We start from the raw sequence: 13,319 nt of genomic DNA, 5'->3' as shown, positions 1-13,319 counted from the left end.
CATATTTTTTTTCACTCTTGGTGTGCTATGGAATTAAAACTCTGAGGCAGATGCATTAATTCCTTTATACTGCTATTATGTTGGTAGTCCTCAACCTATAACCATCTGTTTAGGGACCATACAAAGTTACAACGGCAGTGAAAAAGCGACTTATGATAATTTTTCATGCTTATGACCATTGCAGCATCCCTATGGTCACATGATTAAAATTCAGGTGCTTGGCAACTGGTTCATATTTATGATGGTTGTCCCAGAGTTATGTGATCATCTTTTGTGACCTACTAAAAGCAAACTCAAAGGGATGCCAGATTCATTTTACAACTGTGTTACCAACTTAACTGCCGTGATTCACTTTACAGCGGTGGCAAGAAAAGTAAAATGGGGCAAAACTCATTTGACTGTCTTGCTTAGCAATGGAAATTTTGAGCTCAGTTGTGGCCGTAAATCGAGGACTACCTGTAATCATGTAGGTATAATCTACAAATATTGAATTTTAGGTATTGAACAAATCTTGGAACGTGATTGCTTTTGCTTTTCTTCTCTATAAACTTGTTTTTATTTATTTAAAACATTTCTGTAGCCACCCTCCTTAAAGTTGAGCTCTGGTTGGCTTACAATCCAAAAAGAAGACATTATTTACAGCAATAAAACACAAGAAACTAAAACCTAAAAAAGAAAAATTTGGTGCCACGGCTACACATCTCTGTTGTCTCATGTCAATCTCATCCCACTTTGACCTCACCCTATCCCAGCACTTGGAGGAATAATCCTGCTGTGAAAGTCACCTTTGCTTATATATCAGGAAAAACAATATTTTTTAAAGATTGAAAGCAATGGCAGTTTGGTTGTAGCATTGCCTGAGCTTGCAAAGACAGATTTCCAGTAAGAACAGGAATAGTACTTTCGGCAAGCATCTGCTAAAATTCCATAGCATTAGATAGTGAAACATGTACAATTGCAACAGTCAGAATTATTTCAACAAATTTTTGGCTAAATCTACACCAGACAAGTTAAAATGTTAATGGAGTATGCCTTATCTCTTCTATAATCCTGAGGTTTTAAAAAATGTTAGTATATGTAGTACTCTGAAACAGGTAAATTTCTACTGCTGAAAAAATATTTAACTTTTAAACTGTGTTTATTAATAACTGATGTGCAATTTGGCTGATGATAAACTACCTTATAGTGTTTCAATTCCAGTTCATTTGGTTGAAATTACAAATATACCAATAAGTATTGAAATAAGAGCATTTGAAGAAAGCAGATATTAAGCCCTGGAATCTGAAACACATTAGCTCTCATGTACAGAGCTTTTATTATTATTATTCATTAGGGAAAGCTCCACTGTGACTAGTGAGATTTGAATTTATGTAACATAAAACAATCCATCTGTGCTGCTTTGGGAGCATTTCTCCAGATAAATGCTCATAAAGACCATCTAAGCTGAGAAATATCTGAAAAATCATAATTTCTAATGTAAACAGACCAAAATCAGCATCATTATTACCTTATATCCCCATTCCCCCTCCTGATGTCTAGCTGTATTTAAATTATAGCTCCTATTATACCCAGGCAGGCATACTTTCTGGATATATTTTTTAAACGAAACTGCTGGGAAGGAGAATATGGACAGTGTAGCTTAAAATCCCATTAGGTAGATAGAACCAAGATATCCACTGCCAAGGAAGGCTGAGCCTGCTTTTATAGAGAGGTGTTATACTAACAGAATCTTGCAAGTTCTCCTCCTCCTCCTCCTTTCACTGAACTGGAGTGATCAACCCGAGCTGCTGCTTTACACTATGTTACCTCAGTGGCTCCCAACTTTTTGGGGCGTCAAGGACTGTTTCCATGGAGAGAGGTTTTTCCACGGACCGGAGAGGGTGTGGTTTAGCATGCTGCCTGGATCCCACGGATGGGGCTTCGCTTGTTTGCATGGCCCAGTTTCTGGCATGCCATGGCCCAGTGCCAGACCACGGATCAAGGGTTGGAGACCTCTATGTTACTTTGTTTCTCTGGACTTTAAAAATGGTGTTTTGCTTCCTTTGCCTAGGTTGTTGCGTATCTCAGCCAAGTGGCAGACAGAAACATATTAGACTTGCAGGAACATGAGAGATCTTGAGTGATTCCCAGATCAGATGAAGATTTCCTCAAATATAAACATGTACCCTTAAGTAGTTTATGGTAAAATGTCTCTATGCTTTCCTGTTATGCATTGTTTTTGGAGTGTTTCCCTAATTACATGTCTTGCTTTGTGAACTCACCAGGTGTTTTTACCACCTTCCTCCTACAGTATTTAGAACAGAAGACTTTTTTTCCATTCAATAAGGCTTGACACTAGAGTATTTATTTATTTATTTATTTATTTATTTATTTATTTATTTATTTATTTATTTATTTAATCATATTTTTATACCGCCCTATCTCCCGATCGACTCAGGGCGGTTTACAGCCTGATAAAAACACAAATATAAATACAAGATAAAACACCAATTAAAAAACTTATTGAATAAGGCTGAATATTAAAATTACGATTAAAATAATAAAACCCTGTTAAAAACCAAATTTAAAATTTAAAATTCTAGTCCAGTCCTGCGCAGATAAATAGATGTGTTTTAAGCTCGCGGCGAAAGGTTCGAAGGTCAGGAAGTTGACGGAGTCCTGGGGGAAGTTCGTTCCAGAGGGTGGGAGCCCCCACAGAGAAGGCCCTTCCCCTGGGAGTCGCCAGTAATGAATAATGTTACAACCTCGAAGTCATATTGAGGTTTATTTATGTTATTTTGCTCAGAAGTGTAAAATGTGTGCTTCGAGAACCTGGGCATCACAAATCCTGAGCAACTGTATTTAAAACAGGAATTTCAACTGCTGCTGGTATGCCAAGATGGAATCTAGAAGTAGTCAGGTGTGGAACAGAAAAAAAGATCGCCACTTTAATTTAAACTTTCAATGAAAATGATAAAATAATCACACAATGTCTCTAAACTGAAATTTTTCAGAGCATTTTGTTTCTATCATCGATGGTAAGATGCAGCTTCTTCACCAATATGACCAGTAGAACTTGTGACAGAAAAGGTTACAACCTGCAGCTCTATATTAATTAAATCAGAAATTATTTCCCCAAGAAACATGGGAGTTAACATTTTATTTTAGACAAAGTCTATAAGGAAAAATGTCTAGGTCCCTCTTCAGACAACTACTGCTGGAATTCTTTGCAGTGTGATTTGCAGTTTGCAGTTTATTTGCAGTTTATTCAGAAATAAATTATACTTGCTCCATATTCTAGTAAGTGTGCCACCCATACTGCATTAAAGCAAACTTATTTGAATTGTTAGAAATTCAATTATCTTTATGAAATAGTTTCAAGAAATGTCCCATTTATTTGCAATTATCTCAGATTTTGATTTTGGGGTTCCCATTCATACCTGACTGCCGATGTCTATATTATTGATAAATTATTTTCTAAATGGGAAAGTAATTGTGAGAATCATAGATGCTCCATGGCAGGGGTCTCCAACCTTGGCAACTTTAAGCCTGGAGGACTTCAACTCCCAAAATTCTGGGAGTTGAAGTCCTCCAGGCTTAAAGTTACCAAGGTTGGAGACTCCTGCTCCATGGTGTTCAACTAGCTTAGATTTCCTCAACCTTCCTGCCTCCAGCCCTTAACTATTTTTGCTTTTCAGTCAGCTTCAGTCATATACAACATGTTCCTCTATGAACACATGGACATGTGATGGTGACTCTTCTTTCTTGGTTGTGAAGCTCGGGAAGATGGTTCTGGATAATTCATGGTCTTGCTAGAAGGAAAGTTTTTTTTTTTTTTAATGAAGTCTTTCCTGTGCTTAGATCTTTTAAGAATCTATTCTGTTTCAAACCTCTTATTCAGAATAGTTTTGCAATGACGGTTCTGCTGAGGAAGAAAGATTTACATTGTACATAAGGTGAATGATAAATGCCGTAGTCCGCTGTAACTTTAGAATTCAACGGGCAGGCACAAACACAAAACCCAGGTATCAATAAGGTATCAGTAAGACAAAATTGTCAATAAAAAAGACAAAAAGTCTGTATAGTGGACATAGTAGTACCTGGAGACAACAGAACGGAGGAGAAAGAACTGGAGAAAATCACAAAATACAAAGACCTGAAAATAGAACAATTATGGCAAAAGAAAACAAAAATAGTACCAATAGTGGTTGGTGCCATGGATGCAATCTCCAAACATCTGGAGCACCAAATGTTCTGTCTGAAGCATCTTGGAACACTCAGCACTGACAAAATCACTTATCGGTCAATTGCAAAAGGCAGTTTTACTTGGAACGTTTACATCCTGCAACAATACTTTTTTAACACCATCAAACAACATCTACCTATCCCATGTGTTTAGGAAGGACTCAATAGTCGAATACACTCTAAACATCTGGCTGATTGCAATGAATTATAATAATAGCACATTTGGAACCAAGACAGAAATCTCATTTTTCCTTCTCCTTACTGCTCCAAGTGATTGGCTGAAAGAGGAATTCTGTACAGCTTTCAAGGTGAGAAACAGAAAAGGAGAGGCAATTCTCTTATTCTGCAATGTGGGAAAGATTCTTTTATGCAATGTAGAAGAATGGGAATTACTGTCCTACTGCATAAATAAGGCTTGTACCTTCATATATGTTTATTTATATTATGTAAAAAGAAGAGGGCTAAGCAGGGGAATGGCCATGGATTGGTAGTAATGGGGAGCCATCCATTCAGAGACGAAATTATCTCTGTCCCAATAATAAATAACATAGCTTTACATGTCACAAAATTAAAGAGTTGCTCACATAAGTAGCTTCTAATCACATGCTAGCTAATTTGTGTTTTGTTTAGGATCTCATTTATGCCCTGCTTTTTAAAAAATTACACACCTATGTAATTCCTGAGGCTACAAAGTTGTGTTTCTTAAGAAGCTACTTACGTCCTGCAAGGCTCAGTTGTAACTGAAGAACGATAAGACCATGGTTGCCTGCGTTTCTGCTGTTTGGAAAAAGAAAGTCAAAACACTCCACAGACTATGCCCAAGGTCCTGGAAAATGAAAAGCTTTTTAAAAGATGGCTTTGGATATCAGCTAATGTTTCTCAATGTTGCCTGGCTCTAGGAATTTCACAAAATAGTCACCAACCTTGAGGGATGTTTTTTAAACCTCTGAGTTCCTTTAAGCAGCAAATACAGAACTGTCCAAAATGGTTTCTTATCATCTGTTTTCAGACTCTAGTTATTGTGAAATTGTCAGCTACATAGAGTGCTTTGGTGTAAGGAATGCAAATGTAGAAGTAGAAAAAAAAAGTTATTTGGTGCAGACATGTAGTTTATTTAATTACTGTCTTTGTAGACAAAATATTTCTTAAATGAAAAGATCCAACAGATGCTATTATTGTTGCTTTTTGCTTTCACCCCGATACCCAGTGGGGAGGAAGTTAAAGTAAATATTATGGAAATCTTAGCGGCAGCCGTATGGATGGAATATTCTCAAGGCTAATGTTAGTTACGATATCTTTGTAGAAATAATATTCCTTGAAAATGTAGGCAGAAAGGTCATTTGAAAAGATACAAAGAAGAACACTACAAAAATAGTGTTCCTTCCTATCAAATTTGGAAGGGTATGAATCTTCTGAAATTGGATGCTTTATTGTATGTTTTGGATCCCCACATTGGGGAACAATAAACAAACCAATAAATGTTCATCTATCCTGAGGAAAAATTTTTTGTTGTTGATTGTTAATTCAGCTCCTCCTTGATTAAAGAGCACATTCTTCTATTCATCAGAATATGACAAACGTGACAATAAAATAGGAATGTCCTGTTGCCTAAGCCATTAAGGCAGTGATTCTCAACCTTTATAGTGCTGCAACCCCTTTAATACAATTCCCCATGATGTGGTGACCCCCAACCGTAAAATTATTTTCATTTTGAATTTATCGCGCCTGAAGCCATATTGGCTAGCGATCTGAACTGCTTGCGATTGCCTTGAGGACGGAGGCATTAAAGCAGAGACTCCTCCCCTATTAAGTTTATCACGCCTGAAGCCAGATTAGGCTAGCGATTGGGAGTGATTGCAGCTTGCTTGAGAGGGAGACATCAGAGCAAAGATTTCTCTTTTTAAATTCATGGCGCCTGAAGCCGAATTCGGCTAGCGATTTGAAGAGCCTGCAATTGGCTTGTGAAGTCAACTATTGGAACGCGATTCTTCGACTCGCAAGTATACTTCCCATATTTCCGATGGTCTTAGGCGACCCCTGGCAAATCATCATTCAACCCCCAATGGGGTCCCGACCCACAGGTTGAGAACCGCTGCATTAAGTGGTAAAAAAGGCTTCACTGTGGAAATTGAAAAGTCCGTATGTTTTTGTAAAGAACAGTAGAATGGAGCCAACCAGCTGATTTGGGCTTCTCTTAGCATTTGCTTTTGGCCTACATATGACAGGAGATGAAAGGCTCAGATGTGAAATGACCAAGGCACATATACAGGCAGTCCTTGACTTACGGCTGATCATTTAGTGACAGTTCAAAGTTACAACAAATCCCTCCTCCCAAAAATACTTACGACTTGGTTCCGAAGTTCCAATGGCCATCTCCCCCTCCCCCCCCACCCTCCATGATCACATTTCAGGATCTCAACAACTGCCTCGCTTTTATAGTCATTTGCAGCATCCCATAATCACGTGATCACTATTTACATTTTTTGCTGAAAATTGGCATTTTGTTCTGGTTTTGGGCAAAAACGCCCCGTGGTAATTTGTGCTTAACACAAAAACGATCGTAAAAATGGATCTGATTGCAAGGTGATCCACTTTACAATCTCATACCACAATGGGCAGACTCCATTACAGTTGTAAATCGACAAGCTACCTGTATAGCATAGACAGGCCCATTTCCTGACTGCAAAACATAGGGAGGGCTTCCTTTTAGCTTCATCTCTTTTAAAGTGTAAGATTATGTTTCACTGTACAGAGTAAAAATAGACACAGTTTCAGGAAGAGTCCTCTCTTTGCCAGTTATTATTGGTATATAAAAATGTCAGCAGAGAATGCTGGCTGTCTTCAGATTCCAAGGAACCAATTAAAGATGGAGAAAGTGAGGGATAAGAAGCAATTGCAACACCTATCACCATTATGGTCTTTGGGCATCACTCTTACCCCACGAAAAAATACGTTCAGTGTGTTTACAGCTTGACTCCTTAATTTCTGTTTGATTGTATGAATTCTCTCTGATATTATGCTGTGTTCACCACCATGAAGATTACTGCCCTTTATTTTTATCTTACCTGTTGTGCTGATCCTGTTAAAGATCTGCTTTAGTTACAGAGAGGTGTAAATATACCATCAGCCAGGATGCTAGACCAGAGGCTATTTCCTTTTGTGTGTGTGCATTTTTCAAGTAATGAGCTTTGTAGTTCCCTTCTTGAAAACCTGGCTTCAAAGATTTGCCTTCTATGATACGGTTGTATGCAAGATTGCATTCATAGTCAGACATTTTTATAAGCATGTTTTCTACATGTTTGGATAATCTCTTCTTCTATTTTTCAAATTCTGTTTCAATTTTTGGACCAAAGATTAGCTAGCTCAGTGCTTCCCAAACTTTCTTCCTTCATCACCCAAAACTGCTTATCAGAAAGTCCTTTTTTTACCCAGTGTAGATATAACACTTTAAGTCAATTTAAAGGTCCCTGTTGTAATGGGTTTGTGTATCGTTACCCAAAGAAAAAACATTTTCCCCTGTTTTGGGTAATTTACCCAGTTTTGGGAGCTGCTTCTCAGGTTGGTAAAATGAATGTTGAGATTTGACTGGAGTACAGGGAGAAAAAAGTCGTGAATCCAAGTGAAAATTATTTATGAAGGAAAAGTCACTTTTCACAACAAGGTATTATAGAAAAGAAATGAAGAAAAGAGAATGAAGAGAAAAGTTGCAGACTCTTTGATATGCCAGTACAGGTAGTTCTCGACAGTTGATTTAGTGATTATTTGAAGTTACAACAGTACCGAAAGAAGTGACTTATGACCGTTTTTCACATAATTATAGCATTCTCATGGTCACATGATCAAAATTCAAATGCTTGGCAACTGACTCATATTTATGATTTTTGCAAGGTCCTGAGTGATGATCACCTTTTGCGACCTTCTTCTGACAAGCAAAGTCAATGGGGAAGCCAGATTCATGTTAAATGTTACTCATTTAACAATTGAGGTGATTCACTTAACAACCATGGCAAGAAAAGTCGTAAAATGGAGCAAAATTCAATAATTCTCTCACTTAGCAACAGAAATTTTGGGCTCAATTGTAGTCTGTAAGTCGAGGACTACCTGTATAGCTGCATAGGTTTTGGGAACCCTATTTCACAGCTGGGGATTGGGGAGAGGACACCAGGTGAAGCACTCCATAGAAGAAAGGTGGTGACAGCAGTAACTACTAAGAAGGCTTTTTGGAAAGGAAGTCAATTTTCAGTTATGATATATAACCAGAGGTATGAAGAATATTTAGAGGAGGGTATCATAAAGAAAGATGTGGGAGGAATTTTACAAGGAACACCAACTGCGAGAGGCAGATGTCTTCGTTTTAGCACAGCACATGAAGGTAGCAATGAAAGAAAAGACCCTTTCGATGACCATTTCTGAAATGTCTTGTTCTGTTGCAGGACTGCTTAAGGGAAAGGAATCCATACAATAAAATTGTGTCTTAAGGTGAACAAAATCACAACCTGGCATATCAGTTAAAACATCAGATATACTCTCCAGAATATTTAAAATCAAGAATTTTTTTAAAAAAATACACTGAACCTTGCTTCCCTCCCCCTTTTCCCCCCATCCAAAATGGAAACATTGCTTTAAGCCATAGTGCCGTTTGTTTAATTTTGTAAGTATGTATGGCTTCAAGCTTAGCATGTACAAATCTAATCAGCTGTGATTTTGCCAGTGAATTCTGTGCAAATATGAATCCATACAATGCATGAACTCGAATGTGAACCTATGGACCCTCAGCATGGTTGCCACCAAATGTATCTAGATACATATAGGGCAGGGGTGGGTTGCTTACCGGTTCGCCCCGCTTCAGGTGAACCAGGAGTGGCAGGGGCAGGAGGCTCCACCCACCCACCTAGACGTCATCAAAAATGCTCTGTGTATGAGCAGAGCCTTCTGCACATGCACAGAAACGCGTGCACGCCCAATAGCAAATTGGTGGCGCTGGGATTTGAATCCCACTACTGATATAGGGGCTTAACAGAATAACAAAATAGAATGGACCTACGGCATGGGCCGTAATAGCTCAGGCTGTAAGGAGCCTGTTATTAGAACACAGTAGCCTGCAATTACTGCAGGTTCAAGCCCGGCCCAAGGTTGACTCAGCCTTCCATCCTTTATAAGGTAGGTAAAATGAGGACCCAGATTGTTGGGGGGGCAATAAGTTGACTTTGTATATAAATATACAAATAGAATGAGACTATTGCCTTATACACTGTAAGCCGCCCTGAGTCTTCGGAGAAGGGCGGGATATAAATGTAAATTAAAAAAAAAAAAGTCTTCTAGGTGTTTTTTTTTTAATTTACATTTATATCCTGCCCTTCTCCGAAGACTCAGGGCAGCTTACAGTGTATAAGGCAATAGTCTCATTCGATTTGTATATTTACAAAATCAACTTATTGCCCCCCCAACAATCTGGGTCCTCATTTTACCTACCTTATAAAGGATGGAAGGCTGAGTCAACCTTGGACCTGGTGGGACTAGAACCTGCAGTAATTGCAGGCTGCTGTGTTTTAATAACAGGCTTCTTACAGCCTGAGCCACACTGCGGTCCGCGTTCAACCCCATGCTCAGAAAACCCTAAATGGATGTATTTTTTCTTTTATGTACACTGGGAGCGCATGCACCAAAACAAATTGCTTGTGTGTCCAATCACACTTGGCCGATAAAGAATTCTATTCTATTCTAAACTATTTCAGACAAATAGCTATTCAGTCTCTTTTTAAAACCCTCCAGTGATGGAGCACTCACAATTAGTCATCCCACTGATTAATTGTTCTGTCAGGAAATTTCTCCTTAGTTCTAGGTTGCTTTTCTCCTTGATTATTCAGCTTAATTGCTGAATTGGAATACAAGACTGGTGGAACATTAAACATTAAATCTTAATATACATCTTGGTAGCAGCCAGTTCCTCCCCCCCATTTTAATGCATTAATGAGATTTGTGTTCTTTGGCTTAGGCTGCTGTTGAATCCAATCATTTTGAGCTCATAAGCCGTGGTTTAGGACTTAGCCTGCTATTCGAATCCAGCCAATTTGTAATGAATAACAAATTGGGTGGATTTATCAGTGCTTGGAAACCCAGAGAATTATTTTCATAGAATAGAATAGAATAGAATAGAGTAGAGTAGAGTAGAGTAGAGTAGAATAGAATAGAATAGAAGGAACCTTGGAGGTCTACTAATCTGACTCCTTACTGAGGCAGGAAACCCTATACCATTTCAGACAAATGGTTGTCTAATCTCTTGTTAAAAACTTCTAGTATTGGAGCATTCACAACTTCTGGAAGCAAGTTGTTTCACCGATTAATTGTTCTGTCAGGAAATTTCTCCTTAGTTCCAGGTTGCTTCTCTCCATGATTAGTTTCCACCCATTGCTTCCTGTCCTGCCTTCAGGTGCTTTGGAGAATAGCTTGACTCCCTCTTCCTTGTGGCAACCCCTTAAAATAGATTTTAAGAAAAAACTAATAATAATAATAATAATAAATAAAAACTGCGCTACTTGGAACATCATATATCTTAAGAAGGTACTTGATTGATAGCTAGGATGCTGGCAGCAACCCGTATCAACCATCAGCACCACTCAATGGTATTTGTGATGCCTTTTTGAATGTTCAGGGTTTTTTTTGGTTTTTTTTTTAAATTTTGTCACAACAGTATATATAAGCATAAGCATGAAACAACTATACAACATATAAGTGTATGTATAATGAAAGGGAACAATAGGACAGGAACAGTACACACTTTTGTGCTCTTATGCACGCCCCTTATAGTCCTCTTAGGAATGGGGTGGGGTCAATGGTAGACAGTTTTTGGTTAAAGCTTTTGGGAGTTTGAGAAGAGACCACAGAGTCAGGTAGTGTGTTCCAAGCGTTAACAACTCTGTTACAAAAGTCATATTTTCTGCAATCAAGATTGAAGCGGTTAACATTAAGTTTGAATCTATTGTTTGCTCTTGTATTATTGTGATTGAAGCTGAAGTAGTCTTTAACAGGAAGGACATTGCAATAGATGATTCTGTGTGTTAAACACAGGTCTTGTTGGAATCGGTGGAGTTCTAAGTTTTCTAATCACAGGATTTCAAGTCTGGTGGCATAAGGTATTTTGTTGTTTACAGAGGAGCGGAGAACTCTTCTTGTAAAATATTTCTGGATTCGTTCAATTGTATCAATGTCAGAGATGTGGTATGGGTTCCAGACAGGTGAGCTGTATTCAAGAATAGGTCTAGCAAATGTTTTGTATGCTTTGGTTAGTAGTGTAGAGTTTTTGGAAAAGAAGCTACGCAAAATTAGGTTTACAACTCTTAGAGCCTTTTTTGCTATGTAGTTGCAGTGGGCTTTGGCACTTAGATCATTTGATATGAAAACTCCAAGGTCTTTAACAGGATGGGGATCATCTGTAAGGTAATGTCCATTAAGCTTGTACTTAGTGTTTGGGTTCTTTTTTCCAATATGTAAGACTGAGCATTTGCTGGTTGAGATTTGGAGTTGCCAAGTTTTAGACCAATCGGATACAAAATCAAGGTCTTTTTGAAGGGTAGTAATATTGGTGGTGTTAAATAGTTTGACATCATCAGCAAAGAGAACACAATAACTTGAGATAAGGTCACAGAGATCATTTATGTATAGTATGAAGAGCGTTGGTCCAAGAACGCTGCCTTGAGGAACGCCACTTTTGACAGGAACAGGATTTGACATAGCATTGCCAATTTTGACCACTTGTTGTCTGTTTGACAGGAAAGCAGTTATACAATTATGAAGAGGTCCTGAAATGCCGTAGGATTTCAGTTTTAGGAGAAGTTTATCATGTACTACTGAGTCAAAAGCTTTGCAGAAGTCTATGTAGATTGCATCTATTGCTTTGCCTTGATCAAGATTAGTAGTCCATATGTTTTTGCAGTGGAGAAGTTGTAAGTTACATGATAATTTTTTTCTGAAACCAAATTGTTTATTAGAGAGTAGGTTGTTTGTTTCTAGGTAATGGATTGGTTGATGATAGATTCCATTACTTTGCAGGTGATGCAGCATAGAGAGATTGGTTTGTAATTTTCAACTAGGCTGGGATCTCCTTTTTTGAAGACAGGGATGACTGTGGCTAGAGACCAAAGTTTGGGAAGGGAACCAGTCGTGAAAGCTTTATCAAAGATTATGCTTAGGGGTTCTGCTATATTAGTGGAAAGTTTTTTTTTTTATTCAAAAAGTTTTACAGAAATTTTTTTCCCCTTTCCCCCCACCTCCCCCCCCTCCCTTCACAACCCCCCCCCCCGACTTCCCAGAACGAGCACAAGGTATAGTTAAAAATAAAACAAACATATGCTAAAAAAATTTTCATCCCAACTTAATTATATCCCTACAATCATCAATTCCTAACTTCCCCCGAAAACAATAAAAAATAATACATCATAATCATTCAAAAACAGTCTGATAACTCTTAGTCTGATATCTACTTTGAATATAGTCAATCCATTTTTCCCATTCCTTTAAGTATCTTTCTTGCGTATTGTCTTTCAAAAAGGCTGATATCTTTGCCATCTCAGCCAAATTGGCAACTTTCAATATCCATTCTTCTATTGTAGGTACTTCTTTTTTCTTCCAGTATTGTCCTATTAGTAATCTTGCTGCTGTTATTAGATTTAAAATCAATTTAGTCTCAATTACTGTACAGTCCGTAATAATTCCCAACAAAAAAAATTGCGGCAGGAACTTTTTCTTTTTCAAAACATTTTGTAAAATCCACCAAATTTTTATCCAAAAGGCCTTTATATCCTTACAAGTCCACCAAATATGAAAATATGTAGCATCATCACAATTACATCTCCAACATTTTGCTTGCATATCTGGATACATACACGATAATTTCTTAGGATCTAAGTGCCATCTATAAAACATTTTATAAAAATTTTCCCTCAGATTCTGTGCCTGCGTGAATTTAACATTTCTAACCCAAATTTTTTCCCAAGTTTCCAATAATATTGGCTCCTGAAAATTTTGTGCCCACTTTATCATACAGTCCTTTACCAAGTCCCTTTCAGAATCTATTTCAAGTAACACATTATACAATC

The sequence above is a fragment of the Ahaetulla prasina genome, chromosome 2 (assembly GCF_028640845.1).
Source record: "Ahaetulla prasina isolate Xishuangbanna chromosome 2, ASM2864084v1, whole genome shotgun sequence".
NCBI lineage: Eukaryota > Metazoa > Chordata > Lepidosauria > Squamata > Colubridae > Ahaetulla > Ahaetulla prasina.
Note: the sequence above shows the minus strand (reverse complement) of the source record.